Consider the following 14,503-nt stretch of genomic DNA (forward strand, 5'->3'; position numbering starts at 1 on the left):
AACCAGCATCTCCCTGTGTCCACTTCCCGCCCTGATGACGACATTTTAGAAAACACCATCTTGTCTGCTCCATCACCTCCTATATATGCCACATCTCATCACGATCCTGCCGTGATGACTCCATCAGCCCCACCCCACCCACCGCCGCCGCCATGCTCGCGGTGGGAGGAAGAGGAGGGGTTCGGAGGTCAGCTGAGGGGCCTCTTCAGCCCAGCTGCTGCTGTGTGTCGCCATCTCCATCCTTCTGCACAATGACCAACACACATAATTGCCAGGATGACCACACACTCATATATATATATATATATATATATATATATATGTATATATATATATACACAGACACTCCTCCTGTGACCTCTGAGCCTGATTTCACACGCTCCCTGCAGAACAGCTGGACCAGCCTCTCGTCTACTTCTGGGCCACGTCTCCCTCCTTCACGAGTGGGAGAGGAGAGAAAGGAGGAATCGAAGCTGGCTCAGCTTTTCACTCCTTCTCTACGTCCTCCTCTTCCTCCCTCCCTCTCTTTTCCTCCCCTCGGCTCCTCCATCACAAATAGCGTAAAAGCCACTTTCTCCGCCTCACCCCTTCCTGGCCCTCCCTACTTCCTCCCCTCCATCAGTGGGTGGGGGTGGGGGCAACAATGGGACGCTGCTCCTTCCTCCCCCCTCCCCATCCACCTCCACATCTGTGAGTGTCCCTCTGTCTCCTCATTCTTCTCCCTAACCGCTCCATTATTGGGCCTCTTTCACTTGTAAATGTGGCCAGCGATACTTCTGATGGGTCTTTTATGCACGCGGCCGGGGTCAGGAGAAAGGTAGGGGTAGGGGAGAGGGGTGGTGGATACAATGAGGGGGGGGTGGGGTTAGTTTAAGGAGTCTTGTGCTGTTTTTTCTTGCGGGGCAGAGTGTGAGGGGACAATTGTGACAAAGAGCTAAATCCTTTTTTGTGTGTGCAGTCATTTGGGACGGCTGGGACGGGCCCAGCTCTCGCCTTGCATTCCCCCCAGCAGGACGGAGAGCAACAGGACGGGCCTGAGGTGGAGGGACGACCGGCGTGAACGCTCAACGGGCAGAAGCTGGGTACTCACCCCAGAAAGAGGATGTGTGATTTTTTTTTGAAACAAATTTATGTGTGTGCTGATTCCCTGGGCACAGCGAACCATCACAATCCTGTTACAAATGTGGATGAGCTTTCTATGTTTCATGGAAATGGAAATGTTCTGCATAGGCACCTTCTCCCACAGCAAATATTTAGATCACTTGCCTAAGTAAGAGTAGTCACGTCACACCATTAACAAACTATAGTGAAGTACAAAAGTAAAAGTACTAATTATGTTATGGAAGAGCCCATTTAAAAAGTTCCTTTGGTATTGGATGTCATTTTATAATAAATCATGGTCTGCAAAGTAACTTTATCTGATAAATAAAGTGAGAAAGTGAAAAGTACAAGATTTCCCTCAGAAATGTAGTTTAAAGTCGCACAAAATGAAGTAAAAGTACCTCAGAACTGAACCTGCTGTCAGTTCTGTCAAGCCTGTTAGCATGCTAACATTTGCTAATTAGCACTAATCAGCAGAGGCTTGGTGGGAGGGGGGGTCAGTGTGATGGTGGGACTTTAACATCCAGAACCCTGTCACCGGACTACAGTGCTGGTGCTGGATCACTACACAACCCCTGGGTTCCTTTTAATGCCAACTGTGCAGAGTCGGCCTGTGATCCCACCATGTTTGGTTTTAATGTTTTGGTTAAATATTGGAAAAGTTTGATCCAAGTCAACCTTATCTAACCATGACCAGCCTCAAACCCTGCAAACAGGCTCAACTTAAACCAGTTTCACTGTCAGCAGTTCAAAACAGCTGCTGAGTTCGAAGAAGCTAACAAAGCACAGAAACAGAAAAAGTGGTCGGAAAGAAGCAAACGTCCACAACAGGCAGACAAACAGAGAACAGGCCCAGTGGCTGGAATAAATAGTGGAGAAGCTGATTAGGGGAATGAGGGGCAGGTGGCAAACAGAGACCAACAGGTGGCACGGAGCAGACTGGACTCAGGGCTGATTGTTCTGCAGGAGCATTTAGTCATTTTGCAGCTTTTTGTATAACAAAGCTTTATTAAGCTGATAAACTGTGAACAACATTAGATTTTTTCACAATGTTAGTTTTTCCTTAGAAGGAAGCTGAGTTTATTGAAACTGTGCAGGGCAGCTCAGGCAACATGTGGCTGCAGGTTTGTGGTTGGTTGCAGGTTTTTGCCTTTTTGTTCTTAAATCCCAAACCTTAGAAATCAACAAACCTCTGGGTTCAGACTGAGGAACGCCACCTGTAACACAACACACATAGAACCCTCGTAAGGCTGCTTGTTCTGCTTCGTTTGTGGGAAAGTTTCATTCACCAAAATGTTTGTATAAGAGTAAACGTGTGGAGAAATCATCAAACTAAACCAGAGCAAATGGAGCAGAGTCGATATTAAAGGAGCCAAAATAATTAGAAAATGTGCGTCCACCAGTGACAAGTTGGTGAAAGTGGTCTCAGACCTCTCCTGGAGGCTCTTCAGTCTTCAGTTTTCTGTCTGTGTTGTGTATCTCAGATGGTCTGGTGTCAACCCTCGGCTCGTTTTGTACGAACAAAGACAACGACGTGGCCACAGTCGTGTGAAAGGCCGTCAGGCTGCCTGACAGCTCTGTGTGCTGTGTGTGTTATCGCCTTCGGCTCTGCTGACTCCGGTTTGTTTATGTTGTGGCTGAGTGGCCTCATTGGTGTCATGGCTGCACCGTCTTCTGTGGGATTATCTGTTTTTTTAGCTTCTGTTCCGATCTCTAACACACACACACACACACACACACACAGACAGTAGAGGGGTGGTCTCAATGGCAGTCGAGTCTCCAGGACAACAGGTGAACAAAGGGGACGCGACGGGGGGAATGTGAGGCGAGGAGTGCTGTTGGTGGGGGGGGGGTGAAGGGTGACTCCTGGAGAGGGCTAATGGGAGCTGAGGTGGCGGTGGGGGTGGGGGTCAGGTTGACCTTGGCCTCTGTGTGGTGGTCAGATGGGGTGCGAAGGCCACCAGCCGTGCAGGAGGAGGAGGATGAAGAGCAGGGGAGGATAAAGGCTGTGACGCCTCTCGCTCTCTTCAAACCTGCAGTGATTAATGAGAAAACACACACAGAGCACCCCGGCTGACCCCTGTGAGCCTGCTGCTCAAACAGTGGGCCCCGGGTCTTTGGCGTGGTCACTTTCCCTACACTTCTGATTGATGAGCGATTCCTTTCCCACCACAAATTATGGTAATCGCACTGAAAGAGACGAGGAGCTGCAGCTGCTCGTCACGACTCTCTGATCCCAGCGAACAGGCACGATCACAGCCACAGTGCTCAGCGTAGGCTGAGGTACCTTTGGCTGCTGGACCATTAATACATGTGAGAAATGTTTTAAAGGTTAAAGGCCACAACTGGGATTCAGATATCTGCAAGGAAAGATACTTCACCACCAGATCCACAGTGAGGACTGTGGGAGTATCTCCCCTCTGGTGTAGCTAAAAACAATCAGAGATAAGTTTAGGCGGAACAAGTGTTTAAAGGCACATATACGACTATTTCTAATTGTACATTACGTACATTATTAAAGTTTTCAGATTTGACCTGTCCTGCCACCCACAGACAGTCTGGGTCCTTTTCTGTCTTATGATGCTCATCATGCAACGTCTAAAATGTGTTTTGTGTTTAATCTAAACACTCATGTGCTTGGTCATGTCTCAAAGATTTGTTGACGCTGTCATGCAGGTGATTGTGGTGGAGACTGTTGTCTACACTTTACTGTAATACAGTGTTTGCCTAAATTCAATTAAAGCTATTTTAGGTCTGAAACATAAGAAGAATAAGCCTTATACCACCTGGTTGGACTGTTGTCTTACTATTAAACTACTATTAAATAGGTGTTTTCAGCATGTCAGTCCTGTTTATATAGGCCAGTAGGTCCCTACTCACCTGCTGAACCTACTGAACCTAATAGTAGGTTCAGTAGGTTCAGCAGGTCGTTTTATCCCATAGATCTTCATTGACTTCATTACGTAAGTTACATCCTTAAGTCTTATCATGACAACAACCCAGTTATATTTAGGCATCAAAACATGTTGGTTAGGTTTAGGAAATAAAACAAAAATGTACAGTATTAGCATTTTAGCATTAGCAGCAACTGATGTTGCTAATGCTAATGCTAATCACCATTGACTTGGATAGTCTCCAGTAGGTGTAGTAGGCTCCTACTGACCCATATAAATAGGACTGATGTACAATGATAACAGTCAGATTATACACACATCTGAAGCCACGTGTGTGTATAATCATAGAATCTAATTTTACTGACTGTGGTCTTATTTAGAAGATCATGTCTGCACCAGACTATACCGCCCAGTACTATAGTTCTTATACGTGACCACAGTATATGTGCGACTATACCGCCCAGTACTATAGTTCTTATACGTGACCACAGTATATGTGCGACTATACCGCCCAGTACTACAGTTCTTATATGTGACCACAGTATACGTGTGACTATACCACCCAGTACTATAGTTCTTATACGTGACCACAGTATATGTGCGACTATACCGCCCAGTACTACAGTTCTTATATGTGACCACAGTATATGTGCGACTATACCGCCCAGTACTATAGTTCTTATACGTGACCACAGTATACGTGTCACTATACCACCCAGTACTACAGTTCTTATACGTGACCACAGTATATATGCGACTATACCACCCAGTACTATAGTTCTTATACGTGACCACAGTATATGTGCGACTATACCGCCCAGTACTACAGTTCTTATATGTGACCACAGTATATGTGTGACTATACCACCCAGTACTATAGTTCTTATACGTGACCACAGTATACGTGCGACTATACCGCCCAGTACTACAGTTCTTATACGTGACCACAGTATATGTGCGACTATACCACCCAGTACTATAGTTCTTATACGTGACCACAGTATACGTGCGACTATACCGCCCAGTACTACAGTTCTTATATGTGACCACAGTATATGTGCGACTATACCACCCAGTACTATAGTTCTTATACGTGACCACAGTATACGTGCGACTATACCGCCCAGTACTACAGTTCTTATATGTGACCACAGTATACGTGCGACTATACCGCCCAGTACTATAGTTCTTATATGTGACCACAGTATATGTGCGACTATACCGCCCAGTACTATAGTTCTTATACGTGACCACAGTATACGTGCGACTATACCGCCCAGTACTATAGTTCTTATACGTGACCACAGTATATGTGCGACTATACCACCCAGTACTATAGTTCTTATACGTGACCACAGTATACGTGTCACTATACCACCCAGTACTATAGTTCTTATACGTGACCACAGTATACGTGCGACTATACCGCCCAGTACTACAGTTCTTATATGTGACCACAGTATATGTGCGACTATACCACCCAGTACTATAGTTCTTATACGTGACCACAGTATACGTGTCACTATACCACCCAGTACTATAGTTCTTATACGTGACCACAGTATACGTGTCACTATACCACCCAGTACTATAGTTCTTATACGTGACCACAGTATACGTGTCACTATACCACCCAGTACTATAGTTCTTATACGTGACCACAGTATACGTGTCACTATACCGCCCAGTACTACAGTTCTTATATGTGACCACAGTATACGTGCGACTATACCGCCCAGTACTATAGTTCTTATATGTGACCACAGTATATGTGTGACTATACCACCCAGTACTATAGTTCTTATATGTGACCACAGTATACGTGTCACTATACCACCCAGTACTATAGTTCTTATATGTGACCACAGTATACGTGTCACTATACCACCCAGTACTATAGTTCTTATATGTGACCACAGTATATGTGCGACTATACCGCCCAGTACTATAGTTCTTATATGTGACCACAGTATACGTGTCACTATACCACCCAGTACTATAGTTCTTATATGTGACCACAGTATATGTGCGACTATACCGCCCAGTACTATAGTTCTTATATGTGACCACAGTATACGTGTCACTATACCACCCAGTACTATAGTTCTTATACGTGACCACAGTATACGTGTCACTATACCGCCCAGTACTACAGTTCTTATATGTGACCACAGTATACGTGCGACTATACCGCCCAGTACTACAGTTCTTATATGTGACCACAGTATACGTGCGACTATACCGCCCAGTACTATAGTTCTTATATGTGACCACAGTATATGTGCGACTATACCGCCCAGTACTACAGTTCTTATATGTGACCACAGTATACGTGCGACTATACCGCCCAGTACTACAGTTCTTATATGTGACCACAGTATACGTGCGACTATACCACCCAGTACTATAGTTCTTATACGTGACCACAGTATACGTGTCACTATACCGCCCAGTACTACAGTTCTTATATGTGACCACAGTATACGTGCGACTATACCGCCCAGTACTATAGTTCTTATATGTGACCACAGTATATGTGCGACTATACCGCCCAGTACTACAGTTCTTATATGTGACCACAGTATATGTGCGACTATACCACCCAGTACTATAGTTCTTATATGTGACCACAGTATATGTGCGACTATACCGCCCAGTACTATAGTTCTTATATGTGACCACAGTATATGTGCGACTATACCGCCCAGTACTACAGTTCTTATACATGACCACAGTATATGTGCGACTATACCACCCAAATGTAAACATGTCGTGTCTCTGCACCGTCAAAAACAATAACAGACGCAGGTTCCTGCTAAAAGCCAACATGTCCTCCTCTGTCCACGCACAAAGTCTTTCTTAAAATAAACAAAGCAGATGATTGGCTGAGAGCAGACGGTGATGTCACAGCGCCCCTGCTGAACTGCAGCTGTGCGTCTGCAGCTGGGGGTGAACAGTGGTGCAGTGTGGGTGGTGTTTGGTACCAACAGAGGGGGGTGATGGCGGCTCAGCCAGAGACGGGTGCAGATGTCCCGGGTGTCTCCGGCCGGTGGTGGCCAAAAAACACGCTGACGTTTACGCTGTGGAGACGTTTTGTTTGATTTGTAGGACGTGCTGAGGGCCAAACATGGCTGCCGGGACTCATCTCTGCTGCTGAAATAACAGAGCGGCGCTGACATTTTGCAGGAGTGAAGGGTTGTGATGTTGTTTGGGAGCATGTGAGTGTGTGTCTGTGTGTGTGTGTGTGTGGGTGTGTGTGTGTGTGTGTGTTGGGGGGGGTATCATACGGCCATCTGCAGTTGCTCTCACACCCCCAACCCCAAAACATTAACCCATTTCAGCCTCACCAGCGCCCGGGGCAGCGAGCTGATTGGTCTCCAGTCATACCTGTAAACACCAGACATGGATGATCCACACTCACGCACACGTAAATGACCTCTTTGCGTGGCGCTACAGACGACATCACAGGAGGTCGTTTCCACCCATAGACCCTTTACGTTCTTGTATGTTCTTCAGAGATGCTGCTGATGGTGTGTGTATGTGTGTGTGTGTGTGGGTGTGTGTGGGTGTGTGTGTAATGGGAAGGAGGTCGTGATGTGACGTCACCCATGTGATGCTCCCACACCTCCTCCTCCTCCACAGTCCCCTCCCTTCAGCTCCGTCCTCCCCGCCTTTTGCTCTGCGGCGGCGTGTGTGCCACAGTGATGACACAGCCCAGGTCATGTGACTGTGGAGGTGGGGGCGGGGGTATAAAAGAGGAAGTGAGTGACCTGGAGCAGAACGCAGCAGGACAAGAAGTGCTCGACACCGTCCAACATGGAGGCCGAAACCGGAAGAGGAAACGATTTAAAGGTTTTTGAAGCTGCGTCAACGTCCGTGGTCTCATTTGTCAACGCCCCAACCCCCAACCAACAGGGACCTGAAGACACTGCTGAATTTGTGCTTTCTGAAACAGTGGAGAGGAAACGCTTCATGAGGCAAAACCCTCATGAAGTTTAATTTTGACTTAATTTAACCCAGAAGACGTGCAGGTCTTCATTCAGACTGTTCAGATGCTGTAAAATCCTGGACAACAGGAAAAAGATCAGGGATTTAATAAGAAATGAACTTGATGGAAACACAACAAGCTGGTGAAAAAACCCAGCAGCCAGTCTGGACTCACACGCTTTATCTCCTGAGAGTCCAAAGTGAGTGGAAGCACCACAGTGATCAGTCTATAAGCTCATCAGCAGATGGCACCGAGGTTAAACGGCTGTAATGATCGGACTCATCATTACGCTGCCCTCCTAATTGTTTCCTCAACATATCTGTCATCAATACCTCTGTCGATACTGATCAGGTCCTCGCTGAGGCGCATTCAGCCGTAAGTGCAGCTGACGTGTCGCTCAGAGCCAGAGGAGAGCTTCAGCTCCAGCTTCATCCTGCAGCACGGCCTTCACAGCTGGAAAATACAGTGACCCAGGCTCTGGTTCTGGACTCCTGCTCCAGTATTGTTTACCAAAAACACAAACCACATTTGTTTCAGGGGCAGATTTTTAGATTTAAGTTGTGTTACATGAATTGTTGAAAACTAAAGCAGCTGCAGTGAAACTGGTCCCAGTTCTTCAGGCCCCTAAAACTAAACTGAATGAGATTATTTTTTGTTGATGTGAACATAAAGAAATAAAAGATTCAACAAAACATTCAGATTTGGTCAAATGTTGCAGTCAACAGCAGGAATCTTTACAGATGTTTTCTTAAAGTAAACCTTCAGGGTGGTGTTCTGTGTGAGGAAACTCATTTTCAGACATTTTGGATCCAGAAATATTATTTATATTATTTCTCAGGATCAGCTGGAACATGACAACAGCAACAGGCTTTTACAAACTGCCCAGAACCAAAACTTGACAATGAATTCAGAATTTTTGATCTGACTCTTTCATTCAATCGTTCAGATTTTTGCCAAATTTAGACAGTTTAAATGTTTTTGTGGCTGCATCTCAAAGTAAAGTCAGGCTTTAAAATAAAAACCGTTTGGCTACAGAAACTAATCTATCAAATAATTAAAAATGTGTCTCTGTTTTAACCCCCTGGTTCAGTCCAGTCTTCAGATACCGGGTGTGTTTTTTCTCCCCAACTTGGGTGGTGGTGCATGGCCTGAGCACACACACACACACACTCACACACACACACACACACCTCCCTGAGTGTAAAGCGGCTGCTGTGAGGCTGAGCTCCGTCCCAGAGCTGCTCTGCTCAGCGGGCAACACGCTGAGAGGGGATTACGGCAGCAAATTAGTCTGAGGAGACCCGACGCATCTGAGCTGACGTGATGCTGTGGTGTGAAAATCAAACAGACCCCGTCCCAAAACCCAACAAGTCAAAGTGAGGGTCTGGTTTCCCCTCCTGCTGGCAGCTCTGCACATTCCTGTGATGTCACAGTCTCACATGTTGACAGTCATTCCCTAACACCTTCTTAACAAACAAGCAAACAAAATATTTAATTAGGACAAAAATGTGTCCTGTTTCTGGATGTTTCCAAACTAAATTCATGTTTTTTTGTACTGAAACTCAATTTTTTCCTTCAATTTTGGCCAAACATCTGTGATGAGGTCAAAACAAGTCACATGATCATTGTGTTTCTGATGAATAATGTCCAACATTATCCAAATAATAAATAAAGTCAACATGAAACGGCCTGGTGGAAATAAAAACTTCTCTAACCTGCTGAACTTTAATTCTCACAGATAAATAAAAATGCATGAAATCTGGATGATGCACGAGACGAAAGAAATCAGGAAGGAGAAAAAGAAAAAAAAACATCTGATGCTTCCAATAGTCATTAATACTTTATTATTCAGCAACAGTACAAACGAATTCCGTCTTTATTGGCTTGTAATGGCTTCTTTTATCAAAAGGATAAAGGGCTCGGAAAAGGTCACGGTTTGTTAAACAAAATTAAAATGATACATTCCTGAAGAATTATGCAAATTATAATCCCCAAAACGCCAACAAAGGGCGGCAACAAAAGCTCAGCAATGGAGCGACAATAAACCTTCCCTGCGAGGTTTAGAGCAGGAGCAGCGCGCATGGAGCTGGGCCTGCCTCACCAACATTAGTCTCACCCCAACAACTTAGAAAAAACGGCCCAGCTTGTAAAATACTTAATTGTGACTCTTTATTTCTGCGGCTGGCCTCCTCCTCCTCCTCCTCCTGCAGGCCCGAGGAAACCACATCTGCAAGAATAAAAAAATAAAATTAAATAAAATTAAAAAAAAGAAAAAAAAAAAGAAAAAGTGAGTTTGGGCTTTTTGTGCTTCACTTCACCAGCTCCAGGAGCCAGAGGGTCCAGAGGAGCCGCTTTCTCTTGGACTCAGGTTCATTAAAAACAAATCAGAGTCAGATTAAGACGCTATGAAATGACCGTGGCCCTCTGAAGGCCCGAGACAGACGGAGAGCACCACATGTTGGTGTCAGAACTCAAAGAGACGGTGAGAAGGAAGTCGAGAGCTAAAAATAACGCACCGAATGAGCCACATGCAGAGGAGGAAAAGCTAAAAAACGAATTTCAACCGAGAAAAGAGGAACAGAAGTGCAGGAGCGGCCAGCAACAGATGTCCAGGCACAATTCTCGGGTTGGATTTGAAATTTCACAAGAATTGCGTTTGGACAATCAGCAGCTAGAGCTCAGACACGCAAACACACGCACCTTCAGAGCAGAAATACGCAACACTGAGAGGAAAATTCAAGGCTTCAAAAAGGGGGTCGAGATTCGGGATTTTACGAGTAAATCTGCTCCTGCAGCACCAACCATGTTCAACCTGAGCAAAATCTGGAGCCAGCAGCGACTACACATCACAGGCCACATCAGCCATATTATCCAATTACAGCCGCTAATTAGTCACTCTCCAATTTATCAGAAATAATCCCCAAAACAGCAGCTGAGGTGGAGACGCCTTCCAGTCGTTAAACCACCACACTGGCAGCAACTTTGAGTCCAGCTGGAGCGGGAAGACCAGGAGGAATCCCGGGAATCAAAGCAGTTGGTGCCCAAAACTCCTCTCCGCCATATCTGCACCTGTTCAGACGCATCTCTCTCCTCCGTCCTTCCTCCCTCCCTGCTCCTTGTAGTCCCCCTCTCCAAAAAGATGCAACTACCGTCTGCCGCTCTTTGCAGCTGCACAGCTTCTCACCTTCTCCCCGCACAAACCTGCCAGAAAAAATAAATAAATGAAAAAATGAGGGGAGGCGTGCTGCAGGTTGGATGATGCACCTGCTCCTCCGCGTGTAGGTCCAGGAGAGGAACTGGAAGCGGGGGCCGGGGGGCTACTCCAGAGGCTGGCGATGGAAGGCAAAGAGACGGGCTGCGAGGCTGGATGTTCCCCAAGATGGTCGCAGGGAGGACGGGGTACGAGCGGACAGCAGCCCGCCACCATCACCACCACCACCGGCGGCTCCTTATGTCGCTCCTGCTCTCCTCCTCTTCCTCCTCCTCCTGGTCGATTTGGGGGCTTTTTCTGGGGCTCCTCCAACAATGAGCCCCGGTGCGTCCGTGTCACCGAGAGAGAGCTCGGGAGTGGGGCCGGTCCGCTCTTGGTACTGAGATTTGAATAAACACACACATGCACACACACGCGCGCACACACGCACAGCGGGGGTGATGATAAATGCCCATTGTGCCCGGAGGAGGAGAAGAAGAAGTAATGAATCTGCACAGAGAGAGAGAGAGAGAGAGAGAGAGAGAGAGAGAGAGAGAGAGAGAGAGAGAGAAAGGGGGGCAGCAAAAACCTCTTAAAGACACCAGAGTCTTATTTTATGTTTCTCTGCTTTTTCTTCGTTTCCAATTACAATCAAACAGCCTGCACACTCCGACATCACACACACACACACACACACACACACACACACACACACACACACACACACACACACACACACACACACACAGAGGTTTCCCTTCTGCTGCAGCTGGAGACAGTCGCAGCTCAGAGGCTTCCCTCACCGACGATGGCAAAATAAACAACAGTAAAGAAGAAGGTGAACAAAGTGACGCTACGCAGATGAAATTCGTTGAAAAATGCATCTTTCTGCATCACAAAATTGAAAATTTGAAATATTTTCATTTCTCATCCACATTTGTTTATTTGCTTTTCCAGTCTAGTTATTACACAGTTCCAGTCTTAAAATGTTCAACTTCAACCTGGCAGCACATTTAACTGTAACACTCAACAGGGGAGATTAATCCTTAAAGAGCCCAGAGAACATGGCTCAGTTTTTATACAGATCTGTATTTATCTGGATCTACTGATGAAAATGGTGTGAAATGGTCGAAAGGCCCAGAACTGTGAGATTTTTTGTCATTTAAATCTTCTTCTCCTTTGGGCTGCTCCCTTCAGGGGTCTCCACAGCCAATCATCTGCCTCCATTTAACCCTATCCTCTGTATCCTCCTCACCCACACCAACTATCCTCATGTCCTCCTTCACTACATCCAAGAACCTCCTCTTTGGTCTTCCTCTAGGCCTCCTTCCTGGCAGCTCTAACCTCAGCATCCTTTTACCAATGTATTCACTGTCCCTCCTCTGAACATGTCCAAACCATCTCAATCTGGCTTCCCTGGCTTTTTCTCCAAACCATCTAACATGAGCTGTCCCTCTGATGTCCTCATTCCTGATCCTATCCATCCTCGTCACTCCCAGAGAGAACCTCAACATCTTCAGCTCTGCTACCTCCAGCTCTGCCTCCTGTCTTTGTCTCAGTGCCACTGTCTCTAAACCAGACAACACTGCTGGTCTCACCACTGTCTCTAACTGTGCTGTCCAAGTACAATAAATAAATAAATAAAAACAGGTTTTTAGACTTTAAAGCTGTAATCTTTGAATCTTCAGTTTTTTGTTTACAGAGACAGACTGACTGGCCCCAGATGAAGAAACAGGAAGCTGTGGTGGACTGATGTGCACCTGTACCTGATGCCCACATTTACAGGTCAAAATCTGTTAGGCCCATTGGAGGAAGGACAGTCACATGAAGACGTTAGATATGGATCTGTTTGTGTTTGAAACGAAACGGAAACAAAAACACATTTCAGAAAACTGGAAAGTACTTCAAATTAGAAGTATATAAGGTAGTTAACGTCAGCTACCCAGCGGTATATAAAGTACTTCAAATTAGAAGTATATAAGGTAGTTAATGTCAGCTACCCAGCGGTATATAAAGTACTTCAAATTAGAAGTATATAAGGTAGTTAACGTCAGCTACCCAGCGGTATATAAAGTACTTCAAATCAGAAGTATATAAGGTGGTTAACGTCAGCTACCCAGCGGTATATAAAGTACTTCAAATTAGAAGTATATAAGGTAGTTAACGTCAGCTACCCAGCGGTATATAAAGTACTTCAAATTAGAAGTATATAAGGTAGTTAACGTCAGCTACCCAGCGGTATATAAAGTACTTCAAATTAGAAGTATATAAGGTAGTTAATGTCAGCTACCCAGCGGTATATAAAGTACTTCAAATTAGAAGTACATGAGGTAGTTAATGTCAGCTACCCAGCGGTATATAAAGTACTTCAAATTAGAAGTATATGAGGTAGTTAATGTCAGCTACCCAGCGGTATATAAAGTACTTCAAATTAGAAGTATATGAGGTAGGTAACGTCAGCACCCAGCGGTATATAAAGTACTTCAAATCAGAAGTATATAAGGTGGTTAACGTCAGCTACCCAGCGGTATATAAAGTACTTCAAATTAGAAGTATATAAGGTAGTTAACGTCAGCTACCCAGCGGTATATAAAGTACTTCAAATCAGAAGTATATAAGGTAGTTAACGTCAGCTACCCAGCGGTATATAAAGTACTTCAAATTTGAAGTATATAAGGTAGTTAACGTCAGCTACCCAGCGGTATATAAAGTACTTCAAAATTGAAGTATATAAGGTAGTTAATGTCAGCTACCCAGCGGTATATAAAGTACTTCAAATTAGAAGTATATAAGGTAGTTAATGTCAGCTACCCAGCGGTATATAAAGTACTTCAAATTAGAAGTATATAAGGTAGTTAATGTCAGCTACCCAGCGGTATATAAAGTACTTCAAATTAGAAGTATATGAGGTAGGTAACGTCAGCTACCCAGCGGTATATAAAGTACTTCAAATTAGAAGTATATAAGGTAGTTAACGTCAGCTACCCAGCGGTATATAAAGTACTTCAAATCAGAAGTATATAAGGTAGTTAACGTCAGCTACCCAGCGGTATATAAAGTACTTCAAATTAGAAGTATATAAGGTAGTTAACGTCAGCTACCCAGCAGTATATAAATTACTTCAAATTAGAAGTATATGAGGTAGTTAATGTCAGCTACCCAGCGGTATATGAAGTACTTCCAATTAGAAGTATATAAGGTAGTTAACGTCAGCTACCCAGCGGTATATAAAGTACTTCAAATCAGAAGTATATAAGGTAGTTAACGTCAGCTACCCAGCGGTATATAAAGTACTTCAAATTAGAAGTATATAAGGTAGTTAACGTCAGC

Source organism: Mastacembelus armatus, chromosome 9 (assembly GCF_900324485.2).
Source record: "Mastacembelus armatus chromosome 9, fMasArm1.2, whole genome shotgun sequence".
NCBI lineage: Eukaryota > Metazoa > Chordata > Actinopteri > Synbranchiformes > Mastacembelidae > Mastacembelus > Mastacembelus armatus.